This window comes from Cervus canadensis, chromosome 9 (assembly GCF_019320065.1).
Source record: "Cervus canadensis isolate Bull #8, Minnesota chromosome 9, ASM1932006v1, whole genome shotgun sequence".
NCBI lineage: Eukaryota > Metazoa > Chordata > Mammalia > Artiodactyla > Cervidae > Cervus > Cervus canadensis.
In genome coordinates, this window is record NC_057394.1 from 3998019 (window position 1) to 4015637 (window position 17619).

Below are 17619 nucleotides of genomic sequence, written 5' to 3' on the forward strand. Positions count from 1 at the left end.
CTGTTTTAAATGTTTGTGTTCTAGATTTCACATAAGGGAGATCTTTGTCGTTCTCTGACTTATTTCACTTAGAAAATGCCTTCTGGGCCAATCCCTGTTGTCCTGAATGGCAGATTTTCATGCTTCTTTATGTCTGAATCTTGGAGTTCACTTGTCCTTAGCGTAGCAAGCTCATTCCTTTGCCGACTCCAAATGCTGTTCCTGGAAGCCTGCAGGTTTGAGTCCCTCTGCTGGAAAGTCCTACTGGCTTCGCACACTCAGCATGTCCAGACCACTCTGCTTCTCCGTTGCCCACTTGCTCTGAATCTCACGTGAGGTGTCCATTCCCCAAGGCTCCCTACCTCCTTAGTGAGATCTCATGATTTGTGGCTACAGAGGGAAACCTTGGGGTCATATGCCTTCTCGGGTTCCTCAGCGAGATTCCATGTTCCTCAGCCAATTCCATGTTCATCCCCACGGGTTCCAGGGTCATGGAGTCTCTCCCCTTTTCCTCTCCTTTTCTCTCTTCATACTGACCCTTCGCAGAGCATCATTATCCCCTTCCCCTTGTATGAAAGATTTATGTCAGCGTTAGTTTTTAGTTTAAAGTTTCACCATTAGTGAACACTGAAGAAGGATACAAACAGCAGGCCTAGAGATTTTGTTGCTCCGTTTTACATAGATCTAATGCTGAGCCTGTGCTTCACTGCACGACCTTCATTTGACCTTGATTTGTGGAGACCCTGCGTCCTGAGTAGTTGATCCTCCCCTTAACAACGTACTAGCACAGAAAGGCAGTGTGTGTCCCCCCGCCCAGTCACCATGACCCCCAGGTCTGATAACGTTTCCTTCTTTACTTTGGAACAGGAAGCTCAGGTCAGAGCAACATGTTATTAGGTATTTATTTCCTTTATTTCTCCCACATGTATTTTCTTCAATACTTCTCCAATTATTGTTATATTTTACCTTACTCCTTGTGTCTTTGTCAACTGCCTTAGCTCGTTGGGTTTTTATGAGGCAGTTTGTAAGCAATTTAAGGATTATTTCTTACCTGGATGGCTGTCTGTCCAGCCCCGGTCGTGCTCTGCGGGGTTCGGGGGTCACTCCCCTCCGCCTTCTCTGCCACCCTTTCCTCGATGGCATGGCCTGCTTCTCTCTGCTTCTCTGCGTTTGCTCCTGCAGTTTCCCCCATGGGGTATCTTCCACCACCCCGCCTCTCCAAACCAGGGTCCAGTTCATGCCATTCCTTAACCCAGCGGCAAGAGTAGGGAATGATTCACTCTTCCTGTGAAAATGATGATTCACTCTTCCTGTGAAAATTATCGTAAGTAACCACCATTGTTCTTAGTAGTTTATGTAGGTGATCGTGTTAGTATGTCCTTTCAAGAAATGTACAGGCCTATTAATACATTTAGAGTTAAAGTTAGCCCGACTGGAGTGCTTACAGACAAGGAGAGACCCGCGTTTGGTTCTGATTCACCGCTCATCTTCTGCACTGTTTGGGAGCAGTTCGTTTCTTCCTCCTGAACGCATCTTCCTCCTTTTTTGTGTTTCATGGAAGAGTCACAGGGGAGGCTCTGAGTCACTGGGCCGGTGGCCTGAGTGTACAGTATCCACAGGGACGCGGCTTGGGTTTGGCTTCTGTTTTGTCTCCTCAGTCTTCCTAAACGCCTCCGCTTCTCGCCTGTGAATGACCGCTGTGACAGTGACGCCGACCACGGCCGTGGTGCGTAGACGCGACACGGGCAGCAGGCGCTTCTCGTGATGCTTTAAGTGTTTTTTTTCTTTTAAAGAAAATCAGAGTCACTGTGGAGCCTCTTTTCTATTCATCAAACATCAGTTGTTTGTTTTCCGTCTATTTTCTTTCACAGTGCGTATGGTAGAAAGCGTGTCAAAATGGGACTTGGGAACCACAGATTTTGTGCCTTAGGAAGACGACTTAAATTTTCTGTGTCTGAGTGTTCTGTTCTACAGAATGTGTTTTCTTTCACAAAAAAAGGCCATGCTTCTGGGAAACCGAAATAATGGAGGGAGGGATAACTGCCCTTCATTTTCCAAGGAAGCAGGGAGAGTGGCTTCCTGGTGGCTCAGATGGGAGAGCATCTGCCTGCAATGCAGGAGACCTGGGGTCGATCCCTGGGTCGGGAAGGTCCCCTGGAGAAGGGAATGGCAGCCCGCTCCAGCACTCTTGCCTGGAAAACCCCATGGACAGAGGAGCCCGGTCGATCCCTGGGTCGGGAAGGTCCCCTAGAGAAGGGAATGGCAGCCCACTCCAGCACTCTTGCCTGGAGAATCCCATGGACAGAGGAGCCTGGTGGGCTATAGTCCGTGGGGACGCAAGGAGTCCGACAGGCCTGAGCGGCTTCACTTTGTTCCTTTCTCAGGGAGAGGGGAGCCGCGAGGGGCCCCGCCTGTGTCGGGAGCCCAGAAAAAGCCCCCGGAGGCTCCTGTGGGGGCGGCCGTGACCTCAGTCCTGCAGCCTCTTTTGGGCCATACGGCACCCCATCCCCCGAGTCTGGTTCTCCAGGATTTTAGGATATCCCTGAACATTTATTTTCGGCTCCCATCAGCCAAGACCCGCTTCTGTTGCTTGTGAGAGTTAGAACTCTGCTGGCCACAGCCGGTTCCTGTGGCCAGCAACCCACAGTGAAGCCTGAGGAGAAACTGAAGCCAAGGACGATTGGTCTTCTAACACTGGAGGCTGCAGCGGATCTTGGGGTTCATGGATAATGGTATTACTCCTGCTGATCAAATATCTTTATGGAGAACTTATTATACATTAGGAATTGAGTTAACAAGCCTTTTATGCATTATCCCCTACAATTCATCAAAGATATAGGATTTCGAATCTGGTGAAAGTGAGCTAATTGGAAAGATATAGTCTGCAGTTTAGTGGTTGATGATGATGACGACGAGCTGTGAAGTGAGGAGTCTTACAGTTGGGGTTTAGTCTATATATTACTGTTTGAAGTGTCCCCAGTCCTGTTGATGCTACCGGTGATAATCCCAACCTTCAGTAAGTCTCCTTCACCTTCATAAAAACAGAGTTTGAATACCTATTGATGGTAGAAATAACTTCAACGTCTCCTGGAATTAGCCTTGACTTGGTGGTGAGCTCTCTGCTTGGCCAATCCTTCCCTTTTCCAGTCCTAATTAATTTGCTCGTGAAGCTACCAGTGGGTTGATGTTGAGCTGCAAGGAACCGTGCTGATCAGGAGCAGAAGCTCAGTCATGGCCACCAGCGTGATCTTTGTGGATTTACCCACTGGGGAGAAGGGCAACCATGGTTGATTTTTGGTACAGAGAGGGTAGCTGGCCATCTAGCCTGATTTCAGTAAGTTCTCTTTGATATTGAAAAGAATAGATAACAGCTTACTTTAAATAAGAGTTTTAAAGTTAATAAATAGTGATGAGTAATTAAAGGTACTCCAAGAAACGTGTCAGATAAAGATTTTGGTAAAGGAAACCCTATCAACCTATCAAGGTCCTTTGTCTGAATTGTAGAATAGCAAAAGGTGTCACTCAGGTAAGGCCAAAGAAAACTAAAATAACCCAATGAAGCTTAAAGTGGGGAGGTGTTTTTATTGCACACCCCAGAGCGGGGCAGTTAGGATGAGAAATAGTCTGTAAAGAGCAGGCTTTCCTCTTCCACCAGCAGCCCAGAAACCCCAACACCCTCCCCGAGGTTTTCTTCTTTTCCTGAGCTGGACTGGGCTGCACCCCCCAGTACGCCTCTAGAAGAGTTTAGGAAGAACTCTGTGCACGCACTGTGGACGGCAGTGGCGGGCTGAGAAGGGTTCCAAGCTACAGTCAGCACTCCATTTAGGCGAATGACTGAATGACAAATGAAAAAGTTCTTTAAAAAATACTGCAGCCCACTCCAGTGTTCTTGCCTGGAGAATCCCATGGACAGAGGAGCCTGGCGGGCTACAGTCCACAGGGTCGCAAAGAGTCGGACACGACTGAGCGACTACACTTACTTACTTACTTACCAAAACAAAATTCATGTTAAGAAGCAAGCCTCCGGCCATCAGAATATTAAAGAATAGATACTACATTTTTGGCAATGTTTGAAAATCTGATTCAGCTTTTCAGTTCTTGGGGACAGCAGACGTCTGTGCACCAAAGGGATACCCAGTGCTCGGCTCGATGGGCGGCCGGTGTTTGCACTAAGCAGCGGTTTGCACTGAAGGCGCCTGCTTCTCTTCCTGTGTCGGGGAAGTCCTCCTCCCCCTCCTCTCCCCCGCCCTCCCCCTCCTCTCCCCCATCCCCCCCCTCCTCTCCTCCATCCTCCCCCTCCTCTTCCTTCTTCTATCTGCTGCTGACACACAGCGCACCTAATCCAAAGGAAATGTTGAACGGTGAAACAGACAGAAATCCAGCATTTTCTATACGGTCTCTTGAGTTTTAATGTTAAAGATCAAAAAAGTTCTAATCCAATTATTATTTCCCAAGGCTTTCCCACATATCTGCAAAAACAAAAAAGGCAGCACATTTTTGAAGATAAGCAACCAGAGCTATTACCAGTCTCACGTCTGTGGCCAATATAACCTTTTCTCCCCCCTCTATCTCTCCCTGTCGTTTTTTATTAATCAATTGGTATGTCTCCAACAGACCTATAAGAATTTGGTTGAATCCTCTTGTGTCCAAACAACTTTAGCTTAGATATAAAGCCAGAATAACCTTCAAGACAAGAATGTATACCAAGATAGAATACATTCTTGGACTAAACTTAAATTTTACTGATTTAGAATTTGAGAAGATTCAATAGTAATTTGTGCCAAAAAAATTATTTAAATATATTCCTGAGCTCTTTTAAGTAAACTTGGGACATTTGTTTTAATTTCAGCAACATTCTAAACATGCATCATTCTTATCCAGTCATTAAAAATGGACCTGCTTAAATCCCTATCAAGCTACCAATGGTATTTTTCACAGAACTAGAACAAATAATTTCACAATTTGTATGGAAATACAGAAAACGTCGAATAGCCAAAGTAATCTTGAGAAAGAAGAATGGAACTGGAGGAATCAACCTGCCTGACTTCAGACTCTACTACAAAGCCACAGTCATGAAGACAGTATGGTACTGGCACAAAGACAGAAATATAGATCAATGGAACAGAATAGAAAGCCCAGAGATAAATGCACGAGCCTATGGACACCTTATCTTCGACAAAAGAGGCAAGAATATACAATGGAAAAAAGACAACCTCTTTAATAAGTGGTGCTGGGAAAACTGGTCAACCACTTGTAGAAGAATGAAACTAGAACACTTTCTAACACCATACACAAAAATAAACTCAAAATGGATTAAAGATCTAAATGTAAGACCAGAAACTATAAAACTCCTAGGGGAGAACATAGGCAAAACACTCTCTGACATGAATCACAGCAGGATCCTCTATGACCCACCTCCCAGAATATTGGAAATAAAAGCAAAAATAAACAAATGGGACCTAATGAAACTTAAAAGCTTTTGCACAACAAAGGAAACTATAAGCAAGGTGAAAAGACAGCCCTCAGATTGGGGGAAAATAATAGCAAACGAAGCAACAGACAAAGGATTAATCTCAAAAATATACAAGCAACTCCTGCAGCTCAATTCCAGAAAAATAAATGACCCAATCAAAAAATGGGCCAAAGAACTAAACAGACATTTCTCCAAAGAAGACATACAGATGGCTAACAAACACATGAAAAGATGCTCAACATCACTCATTATCAGAGAAATGCAAATCAAAACCACAATGAGGTACCATTACACGCCAGTCAGGATGGCTGCTATCCAAAAGTCTACAAGCAATAAATGCTGGAGAGGGTGTGGAGAAAAGGGAACCCTCTTACACTGTTGGTGGGAATGCAAACTAGTACAGCCACTATGGAGAACAGTGTGGAGATTTCTTAAAAAAACTGGAAATAGAACTGCCATATGACCCAGCAATCCCACTTCTGGGCATACACACTGAGGAAACCAGATCTGAAAGAGACACGTGCACCCCAATGTTCATCGCAGCACTGTTTATAATAGCCAGGACATGGAAGCAACCTAGATGCCCATCACCAGACGAATGGATAAGGAAGCTGTGGTACATATACACCATGGAATATTACTCAGCTGTTAAAAAGAATTCATTTGAATCAGTTCTAATGAGATGGATGAAACTGGAGTCCATTATACAGAGTCAAGTAAGCCAGAAAGATAAAGACCAATTACAGTATACTAACGACATATATAGGAATTAGGAAAGAATAATGATAACCCTATATGCAAACAGGAAAAAGAGACACAGATGTAACAGAAAACCCAAGACTTGGGGGGGGGGGGAAAAACCTTTTTTTTTTTCTTGGTGGAGAAGGCGAGGGTGGGATGTTTCGAGAGAACAGACGTGAAACATGTATATTTATCTATGGTGAAACAGATCACCAGCCCAGGTTGGATGCATGAGACAAGTGCTCGGGCTGGTGCACTGGGAAGATCCAGGGGATCGGAATGGAGAGGGAGGTGGGAGGGGGGATCGGGATGGGGAACACATGTAAATCCATGGCTGATTCATGTCAATGTATGGCAAAAACCACTACAATATTGTAAAGTAATTAGCCTCCAACTAATAAAAATAAATGGGAAAAAAAATGGACCTGCTTAACTGTTGGTGGGAGTGTATACTTGTACAGACACTATGGAAAACAAAATAGAAATTCTTCAAAAAAATTTACACTAGACCTACTGTGTGATCCAGCAGTCCTACTTCACAGTGTATAATGCATATTCAAAGAGGTTAAAACCAGGATCTCTAAGGGATGTCTGCACCCCATGTTCACTGCAGCATTGCTCACAATAGCCAAGATGTGGGAACAACCTAAGTGTCCCTTGACAGAAAGGAAACTGGTACATACATATAACAGAACATTGTTCAGCTTTAAAAAGAAGGCTGTCCTGCTACACGCTACAGTGTGGATGAACTTTGAGGACATAGTAAAGGGAAATAAGCCAGTCATTAGAAGACAAACACCGCATGATTTTACTCCTTACATGCTCTATCTAAAGTAGTCGGACTCACTGAAGCAGAAAGTAGAGAGGTGCTTGCCAGGGTTGCGGGGTGGGGAACGTGGGTTTCAGTTCTGTAAAAGGAAACAGCTCTGGAGTACCAGACTGCGGCTGTCGTTAACAATACTGGCCTGTACAATGAAAAACTTGTTAAGAGGACAGCTCCATGTTATGCGCCTTTTGCTACAATAAAGCAAACACACAGAAAGAGATCTACATTGTTGCTAATGGACCATATGTTTTGCTAGCTACTGAGTCAGACATGACTTAGCCACTGAACAACAGCAATGATCTTTATATAACCTTATACTGTTGCAGGCAGTAAAACTGAAGTTCTTCTAAATTTACTCTTAAAGCCTACTGTTTTCCTAACTCAAATAGGTGTCCCCCCGTTATTCACAATTATTTTCATTATTCTTAGGGGGCGTACCTGATGAGTCACGCGCTGGTTAACAACGAGGCAAGGAGAGCACGTGGGGAAAAGCGGAATGATTGTTATCCAAAGTGGATTTGGGTTTCCCGAGAGCTTCCCAAATCTGTTTTACTATAATCAAACATTTTTCTCCTCCTCTCACAAAATAAACGTTGAGGGATAATTTGCATGAAGATGTCTGTATGATCCTGTTCCAGCGCCTATTCTGATGGTTGGGGATGGGGGGTGGATCCCAGGATAATTAAGCAGCCCGCCAAATGATGGATTGGGCTCTGTCGGTTGCTGCCAACTAGAATCATGAGAGAGCTGTGATAATCACTCGGGGTTCACAGCTCGACGTGGTCTGTCTTACCTGTCACGTGTAGGAGGAGGAGAACCTCTCTGGGCAGCACCCCCTGGGTAGCTGGGTGCTCTCTGTGCCCCACTGGGCCCGGCCTGCCTGCAGGGCCGGGTGGGTGCTTGGCTTTTCTCTTCTGCAGTTTCCGTTCCTCCCTTCTTAGCATCCTCCCCATGGCGCCTGGCACGCGGCAGTCAGCCCTGTGGACCAGCCTGACGGTGCATTCTGCCTGGGGAAGACCTTCCCTCCACCGAAGCAATGGCATACCTATCACGATGCCTGGGGGGCGGCTGGAGAGGGAGTCACAGAGACACGATATAAACGAGCGGGGCTGGGGAGCCAGGAGCAGTGGCTGTTAGAGAGGAGGGGTCAGAAAAGCAGTGAGTGTGTCAGTGAAGCATCCCCTTTGATGGGGGCCAACGGGGAGGCCCCAGGGTCGCCAGGCTGCAGAGGCTCCAACCGCCCTGCCTTCCCTCAGCCCTCCCTGGGCTGCGGGCACTCACTGGTCTGTGCTGGGGGTACTGCTGAGCTCGGCCCTGACCTTCCCCACTCCCTGTCTGAATCTGCAAAGCCTCGGGGACTCACCAGATCCTCCCCCCTGAAGTATTTTTAGTTTTCCCTTGTGGCCTTTTCCCTGGGACAGAAGACAAGACACAGTTCTGTCCTCACAAGCAATCTACAGAAAGCCGGGAACTCAGCTTCCTTCTAATGCAGCCCGGAGCTGCCCTGAATTCTGACTCCTCCGGGCTCAGCTCGGACCCCATACATCAGGAGGCCCTGCGGTGCCATCTGTAAGGTCCCCCACCCCTCCCCACCTCTGTGAGGTCGTAGGAGCACCTCCAGTTACGGACAAGGACACACAGGTGTGTGGCGGGTGACCAGGGAGGGGTCGGGGTGCTGAGGTCAGAGGCCTCCACTTCCTGGCTCGGTCAGGGCGTGAACTTGCCCTTTAAGCAGGCGTGGACCCCCCGGGCGGTGAGAATGGGGCAGGGTCGGTTTAGAATCGGGCTGTCAGAGCCACAGGGTGAGGCTTCTTCCTTATAAATGAAGCAGAGTTGAGAAGGCCTCCATGTGGGATAACTTTGCTGACTTACTGTCTGCTCCAAGTGTATCAGTAAGGTGTCTGTAAGTGAATGACATGAGTCATTAAAGGCCTATTTAACTCATTCCGGTTTCCCAGGTGGCGCTAGTGGTAAAAGAACCTGCTTGTCAACGCAGGAGGCAAGAAACGCAGGTCCGATCCTGGGTCGGGAAGATCCCCTGGAGGAGGGCATGGCAGACCACTCCAGTATTCTTGCCTGAAGAATCCCCATGGACAGAGGAGCCTGGCGGGCTACAGTCCATAGGGTCACAAAGAGTCGGACATGACTGAAGTGACTTAACACACACACAGACCATTGGTAAAACATGAATCTTTTACTTTCTAAAAATGATACAATGCTATAAACATATTCTAAATACCCTTAAGATTAAAGTACAGTCTGAAAACTGGCAGACTGTAACATAATTTTCCGTCTTTTTCACATGTTCTTTCTTTTTGTAGGACTCCTACATTCATTATGAATATATATATATATTATAGTTCCCTGAAATTTGTATAATGGAGCAGGGCTGAAGTTGGGAATATTTTGCTGTATCTTTAAGTGATGTTCCCAATATCTTCTGTTTACAAGAAGGCAATTCCCACAGATGAGCCCAGTTTGTGTCCGTAGCGCATATCTTTTGGAGACACATTTAAAATCACTAAAATCTCTTCTGTGAAGGAGGAGATTCTATTAAATGATCTGTATGTTTTCCTGATATGTTTGCTAACACAAATATTTGGATTTAGTTAAATATCTATATAGTCATATTTTGAGTCTTGAAAACAAGCATAAAATGTGCCTAGTACGTATTGTGTATCATAACCTGTATTTATAGCATGCACACATATATACATACATTATAAATAGCAATATACAATGTATAAATATATTTACATAGTATATGGTTATATGTATAAATGGATATATGGAGATAGCATATCAGTTCAGTTCAGTTCAATCATTCAGTTGTGTCTGACTCTTTGCAACCCCATGGACTGAAGCACGCCAGGCTTCCCTGTCCATCACCAACTCCCGGAGTTTGCTCAAACTCATGTCCATTGAGTCAGTGATGCCGTCCACCCATCTCATCCTCTGTCGTCCCCCTCTCCTCCAGGGTGCTGGAGACACCTTTAAGGGCGTGTGGGGCCTCCCTTAGATGGATGGCAGAGATGGGCATCAGGATGGAGGAGGGATTTGTAGACAGTGCTAACAATCAGGACGGTTCCTCCACTGTTTCTTCAGGGTTAATAGCCTTTTCTTCTGTGATCCTTTGTCCTACCGCCCGTGGTCTTGCAGACACAGCTGCTCTACCTAGGCTTTCTGAAATACCATTTTGTGTCACTGATGGCCTTGCTGTATTTAGACTTGACCAGTAACTTCAGTTTAACATTAACACAAGCATGTCTTTACTGCTGTTAAAGTCTGTATCACACCCTAGGTGGACTCGCTCCCCTGTGGCCCCCCGTGTTGAAGGCCGAGGGTGAGCTATAGGGAGGGGCAGTGTGGGGGGGTCAGGAACATGGGCCCTGCGGCCACCAACCTGCAGTTTAAGCCTGGGACTGCCCTTTGCAACCTGTGTTTCACTGACAAGTCGCACCTCAGTTACCTCATCTGTAAAATGGGGATAACAACAGCTGCCAACCTCGCTGCAGTGAGGATTAGTTAAATGAACTTGTGTAAAATGCTTTTCATATGACCTGACTAATGGTAAACACAAAATAATCATAGCTATATTATTGTTCAACAACAGATTTTAAAAAATCGCTAACCCACAGATGGTACCTATTATAGACTCTTTAATTACAAAATTATTGAACCATGTTATTCAAATACATATTAGAAAATGGAAAAATATGGAATTTCATAATAGAATTCCCCTGTCCTAGATTTCTGTTTCAGTACAGCATTTCTCTATAAGGAAAACAGTAATAACAACTCCTTCACCACCTCTGCTCTTTTAAGTCACATAACTATGGTAAACCAAATTATTATATATGTGTGTTCTCTTCTGATGTCATAAAAGTGCCATTTACAGACTACATTCTGTTTATAAATTATGAGTGTTATTGAAAGTGAAAGTTCCTCAGTCGTGTCCGACTCTTTGCGACCCCATGAACCATACAGTCCGTGGAATTCTCCAGGCCAGAACACTGGAGTAGGTAGCCTTTCCTGTCTCCAGGGGATCTTCCCAACCCAGGGATCGAACCTAGCTCTCCCACATTGCAGGCGGATTCTTTACCAGCTGAGCTATGAGGGAAGCCCAAGAATACTGGAGTGGGTAGCCTATCCCTTCTGCAGGGGGTTTTCCCGACCCAGAAATCGAACCAGGGCCTCCTGCATTGTAGGCAGATTCTTTACCAACTGAGCTATGAGGGCAGCCCTGAGTATTACTAATGACCTCCATTTATGGGACATTCTCCAAGTGTGAGGCCCCAAGGAGCAAGATCCCCTGGAGAAGGGAAAGGCTACCCGCTCCAGTATTCTCGCCTGGAAAATCCCATGGATGGAGGAGCCTGGTGGGCTACAGTGCATGGGGTCACAAAGAGTCGGACATGACTGAGTGACTTTCCTCCACTTCACTTCAAGATGAAGAGAAAGATGGAATGCTTAGTGATGGTCACACGGCTAATATTTGAGTTGGATTTAGAGAATCAGGCCTGTGAACATTTTTTCTGCAAATCACTCTGTCATATTTCCTTCCTATGTAATAAAGTAACAAATATGATATTAGGTAGCAAGGGAAGTGCTACTTGGAAGGGGGGAGTGGGAAAAGAGACATGTCAATCTTAATACATATATTTTATGCATTATATATTTCCTGGATATCATCTATGACAACATTTCTATTTTTTTCTTACACTTGTATTGATATATTTGACAGAATTCTTATTTTTTTTGTGGTAGGTAGCTTTATATACTGTGTCAGTGGGACTTTGTTTATCTAGCTTTCTTTTTCTTTTTAGTTCAATATTGGTCTTTAGAGGATTTTTTTTAAGGCATAGCAAGCCTGGATGGTTAGGTTGAAGACAGCCAAGAGAATGGGAAACAGAAGCGATAACAAAATAATTAAACTTAACTCCTAGCGAAGCATTATTGATTTGTATTTGCAGGGTTGCAGCCACAGGTTTTTTGCCCCCTGGAAGTTCAAATAAAAAGGTCAATATAGAACATGAATGCACAGATGAATGTAGTTTTAGGACGGCTGATCCTAGTTTAAAATGAAATAATTCAGGCTATTAGAATCTGGACATGTAACCCCCGTGAGGTCAATTAAAAAGAAGTGTGTGAGCGATGTTTCTGGGCAAACCTGTGTTAGGGAAGGCTGTGAGACCATAACAAGGGAGATTTGTGCTTGCTATTGACTGCTCTTGCTGGTGGACGAACAGGGCAGGCTGTTTACTAAGAGCCCGGAGTTCAAGTGGCAGCCTCCCATAATACCAGCCTGCAGAGGAGGAAGACGGACAGATCACCACGGCCTTGACTCACAGTGGCCTTCGTGCACGCAGTGGCCCCGTGGCCCCAGAGGCTAGTGAGAGTTTAAAAGTGATGCTGGGTGGTTGGCTGTCACTCCCCAGGAGGAAGGGAGGCCCACCAGCTTCCAGCCCCTGTGAGGGCTCCAGGAGCAAGCCGGGAGTTGTTCTCAGATGCACTGACGCCTCGGTGTCCAGGACATGCCTGCTTCTATTTGGCGAACAGAGGCCTGCAGAAATGCCGTGTGGTCCTTTCCGGAATGGTCTCTGCTGTCGGAAGGAAGCCCTGCTGTTGGGCACACTAGTTACTAAGGGTAGCCTTAGGTGCCAAGGGGCTTCCCTGGTGGCTCAGACAGTAAGGAATCTGCCTCCAAAGCCGCGACCCGGGTTCGATCCCTGGGTGGGGAAGATCCCCTGGAGGAGGAAATGGCCACCCATTCAGTATTCTTGCCTGGAGAATCCCATGGACAGGGGAGCCTGGCGGACTGCAGTCCGTGGGGTCACAAAGAGTCAGCTGTGACTGAGTGAGCAACACTTGCCTCCTTGTAGGTGCCAATGCTAGTACGTTCCGGGGTGATGGAACCTGCAGGAGGAGAGTCGTGCTGAATGCTTTTGTTCCTCAGCCCTTGAGGCCTTTACATCCTTGCCGGCCTGCCTGCCTCCTTCTCCAGGCAGGCTCTACTGTCCGGGTATCATCCTCACCCACCTCCTCCCGGCTGGAGCGCATCAGACGCCTGGGCTTCCACAGCCTTCGCAGCAGGCTGGTTCGTGTCTGGAAACACGACTGACCCCCGACTCCGTTATCTGCTCCCCCACACTCTTCCTTCAGGCCTCAGACTCCCACATCACGTTTTCAGGGAGTCTTTCCTGACTTCCCCGCTCCCTCCCCTGAGATCAGCTCTGGTCCCTACCAGGCTCTCCCACAGCCTAGGGTCTCCTGGGACCGCGGTCACAAAGTACCTCTGACTGTGCCGCCTGCAACATCAGAGGCGTCCGCCTTCCTCTCCGGAACCTGGTCGTGTGAAACCAGTGTTGGCAGGACTATGTTCTCCGCAGGGGAGAGTCTGGGCCCTGCCCCTCCCCTGGCTTCCGGAGTGGGTAATGCTTGGTGCCCCTTGGCTGAGAGAAGCATCGCTCCCTTCTCGTTATCCGGCATCTCAGAGTGTTCTCCCTGCATCTTGCAGCATCTTACCTCCATGCAAATCTGTCTCTGTATCTCTCCCTTCTCATAAGGAGACCAGTGTCCCTGGATGAGGGTTTAGTAGGATTGGACGGGAAGGACCTCCTCTTAACCTGACTCCATCTGCAAAAGCCCCATTTCCAAATAAGAGCTCGCTTATCTTCCAGATAGAGTCTCTCCAGGTCTCCAGGGAGGGTCACGATTTGACCCAGAGCCCAGAGCAACCTGGCCCCGTCTGCCAGGGCACGCTGCCCGTGTGGCTCACTCTGTGCTGCACGTCCGTCCCCTGGAGCCGACCAGACCTCCGTTTGTTCACCTCTGGCTCCGTCTGGCTCCACAGGAAGCGACTGGCATGCAGTGAATGCTCCAGAATTCCTATGAGGGCATGTCTCTTCTGCCCCTCCGCTCCCGCGCGCAGTGCTCCGGTCTCGCCCCTGGGGCGGGGGTCGCAGCAGGCTCCTCTGTGGAGGGGAGGGGGCCAGAGCTTTACGCAGAGGCCACTGGAGCAGCGGGTTTCCTGCAGTGGTCACTGCAGGTGGGGCCCGCGATGGCGTTCTGGCCAGTTTGACAGAAGTATGTGTTGTTAGACCTGATTTGTCTCAGTGTAGTGGCAAAATGGCTTAGAAGAAACTGGAATTCTGGCTCTGGAAATTGCTCATGCTTCTATTTTGCCTTTGAGATATTTTTGTTTGTTATAGTGGGAAATTGTGAGGAAAATTGCTGTTTTTCTTCATTTTGGATGGTTAAGACATCTATTCTCATTTACAGCTAGACTCATTTGAAGTAAAGAAGTCTGTGAACTGGGAATACAGAGCATATTAAAATGACATCACAAATGCCAAATCCTTTCTAACTGAAGGATTGGGTAAAATCACATCCTTTGACTGTCTCGGAAACTGCATTTGCAGATTTGAGGGCCCTTCCCTAAAACCAGGTGTCACCTCACCTCTATTATGTTAGTGGCCTTATTTTAGACGGTTCACTTAGATTTGCTCTACATATAGCTTGCTATTATCATCTTTGCACATTCTTATTGTCTGACTAATTCCAGCAGAAGGATGCAGTCTGATATGTTTGAGTATCAACATGCTTTGTTTATATTTTGACTTTATTCCCTGACTAGAAACACCACCCACTGTTAGGTTTAAAAAAAAAAACAACAACACTTTTGGCCATATGTATTGACAATAAAAATATTTTGTCCTCTATAGATATTTAGCACTTTAAATTGCCACTATATATCCACCATTTCATTTTTAACTCAAGTTGAGAACTCTAAAACTTGTTACATATAAACAGTATATGTAAACTTGTTATATATATACACGTGTGTGTGTGTGTGTGTGTGTGTCTGTGTGTGTGTGTGTGTGTGTGTGTCTGTGTGTGTGTGTGTGTTTCTGTGTGTATGGCAGATTTTTGTTTCTTTAGGGAGATATCTAGTAAGCAAAGGTCTCTGACAGTTGACTGAATTATACTTGCCTTTTCATATAAAAGCTAGAGGGCATATCTGGGTCATTTTTCTCATGAGTAGGTCTTAGTAAATACACTTGAATCTGCAACATGTGGTTTTTATTTTGTGGTTCTTGCTGGAATGGAATCATAACATATAATGTAGCTTTTAGTATCAGGTTTTAGTGCACAATGCACCTTGAGTTTCCTTGATTCAATTTGGTATCTGTTATAGGAACTGTTTGTTCTGAATTTAGGAACAGAATTTACTCTGAGAAATAACAATGTTTGTTTCATGTTTCAAAGTACACAAACTTAGTGATAATCCTGTTTAATGTGAATGCTGTAACGGTACAATAATTGCATATACTTCTAGTGCGCAGTTCACTCTAACAAAAGACAACAATTTGACTTTTAATATTCATGAAGTCCATTAAAGAGTTTTGATCTGCATGTATGTGGGATGACTTCAACTGATGTCTTTAACTGGGTGAGTCAACATGGCTCTTTAGAAAACAGAGGTGAGAGACTTAACAAGGTTTAACCAAGATGATAGGTTAGAGCAGAGAGTACTAAAAATTGTGAGGAGAAAGGGGATCATGACAGATGAGGAGATGAAGAGAGTTTATATAAATTATCACAGAGTATAAGCTCTCTAAATGCCATGGCTTCTAGTGTTTTCTAAATATGAGTTAAAATGATAAATGATAGCATCATTTTAATAATCCAAAAGTGTAATATTTAGCACATTTTCAAAAAAAAACTAAGCTAACAATTTGACTTTTATTTTTAATTTTTGTGAAAAGCTTTTTGGAATTATCTAACAACTATATGTAAAGAATAACTTATATGTTGCTTTAATTTTATTTTCAGTTAATATCATATATTGATGAAAAGCTATGGCTTTGGGTGTCATACTAAACCGCATGTAAAATAAGCAAATGTATTTGGCTGAGAGGAAGTAATAACAATGAAGTTTGCTTCTTTTCCAAAGTGAAAACACTTTTTCACCAAATCTAATTCAGTTAATTTTTTTTTTTAAGAAACCAACTTTATAGATACATAATTCACATACCATACAATACACCCACTTAAAGCATACAGTTCAATGGGCTTTAGCGTAGGTTCATATATGGGCAGTCATAATCACAGTTAATTTAAGCACATTTTCATCGCCACAAAGGGAAACCCACATCCTCTCGTTATTACCCCTTTGTCCTGATATCTCAGCCTACTCCACTCAGCCCCAAGAAGCCACTAAGTCACATCCTCTGTCTACAGGTTTGTCTACGCCAGACATTTTGTATAAATAGAGTCATACAACTTGTGGTCTCTGACTGGCTTCTTTTACTTAGCACGGTGTTTTCAAGGTTACCTGTATTATTGTTTGGATCAGTACATCTCTTTTCACTGCTGGATAATATTCCTTCATGTGGATAAAGGATAGTTTGTTTCACCATTCATCCTTTGACAGATATTTGAGTAGTTTCTATCATTTAGCTGTTGTAAACAGTTCTATGAATGTTTGTGTACAGTTTCTCGTCTGCACAACTATTACACGTCCCCTAACATGTGTGCCCAGGAGAAAAACTTCTGGCTGATACGGTAACTCTGTTTAAACAAGTGAGGGGCTGCAGGGCTGGGTCCCCAGGGGGCTGTGCCAGCTTTTGTCCCAGCAGCAGTCAGCAAGGACTTCTCTGCAGCCTCACCAGGGAGCATGAGACGCTGTCTCACTCTGGGTTCGACCGGCAGTTCTCTGATAATACAATGGCAAGCATCTTTTTTATTTTTAATCAGCTTGGTGACTGTTCATTTGTATACATTTCTTGGAGAAGTATCTATTCAGCTTCTTTGCATAATTATTAATTGTTACTAATTCATCTTATTTTTAACTTTGATGATTTTCAGTCTTGCCCATACTTCAGATCCTAATCGCAAGACTTTTCCAAGCAAAAAAAAAAAAAAAAAAAAGAACCAAAGCAAACTGCCCTTCCTGTTACCTTCCCGCCTGTGCTCTCCTTTCTCTCCCAGCCTCCACGCGCACCCTCCTGTTCACAGCCTCCGGTCTCAGCCCATACATCACCTCCACAGGGAAGCTTGCCCTGATTGCGCTAGACGAGGGTGGGTGGTCCTGTCCTCTGCTCCGAGGGAAGCTTGTGTTTGTCTTTAAAGGATGGAGCAGTCAAGCAGTCACCGCCGCAGGTCAGATCTGTCTCCAGATGCTAGGCCTGCACTTCGTTTTTCACCCCAATACAGCTGGGGGACCTGCCCAGGAACTCACATCTGTCAGTGAGCGATCCAGGACTCAAGCCCTAATATCTGACCCCAGAGCCCAGCCTCTTCTACACTGGTTCATCCCGCTCCTTTTGGTGGTCTGTAATTCTTGTGAGTGAGTGAGAGAATGAAAGTCACTCAGTCCTGTCTGACTCTTTGCCACCCCATGGACTGTAGCCCGTCAGGTTCCTCTGTCCGTGGGATTCTCCAGGCCAGAATACTGGAGTGGGTGGCCATTCCCTTCTCCAGGGGATTTTCCAATCCAGGGATCAAACCCAGGTCTCCCGCATTGAAGGCAGATTCTTTACCGTCTGAGACATCAGGGAAGCAAATAATGAAGACAAGTTCTAAACAGAGTCGGCAT

At 45.5% G+C, this 17619-nt stretch overlaps 1 protein-coding gene and 1 long non-coding RNA gene across 3 annotated transcripts in view; both read left to right on the forward strand.

Moving 5' to 3' along the window:
• Positions 1–17619, forward strand: part of NALF1 (NALCN channel auxiliary factor 1) — a 584022-nt gene that overhangs the window by 266232 nt on the left and 300171 nt on the right. The gene's annotated exons all lie outside the window — the stretch shown is intronic.
• On the forward strand, positions 2241–3955 carry LOC122447544. The gene is made up of 3 exons (XR_006271272.1): positions 2241–2307; positions 3285–3287; positions 3920–3955. It is a non-coding gene; the product is annotated as an uncharacterized LOC122447544 (long non-coding RNA).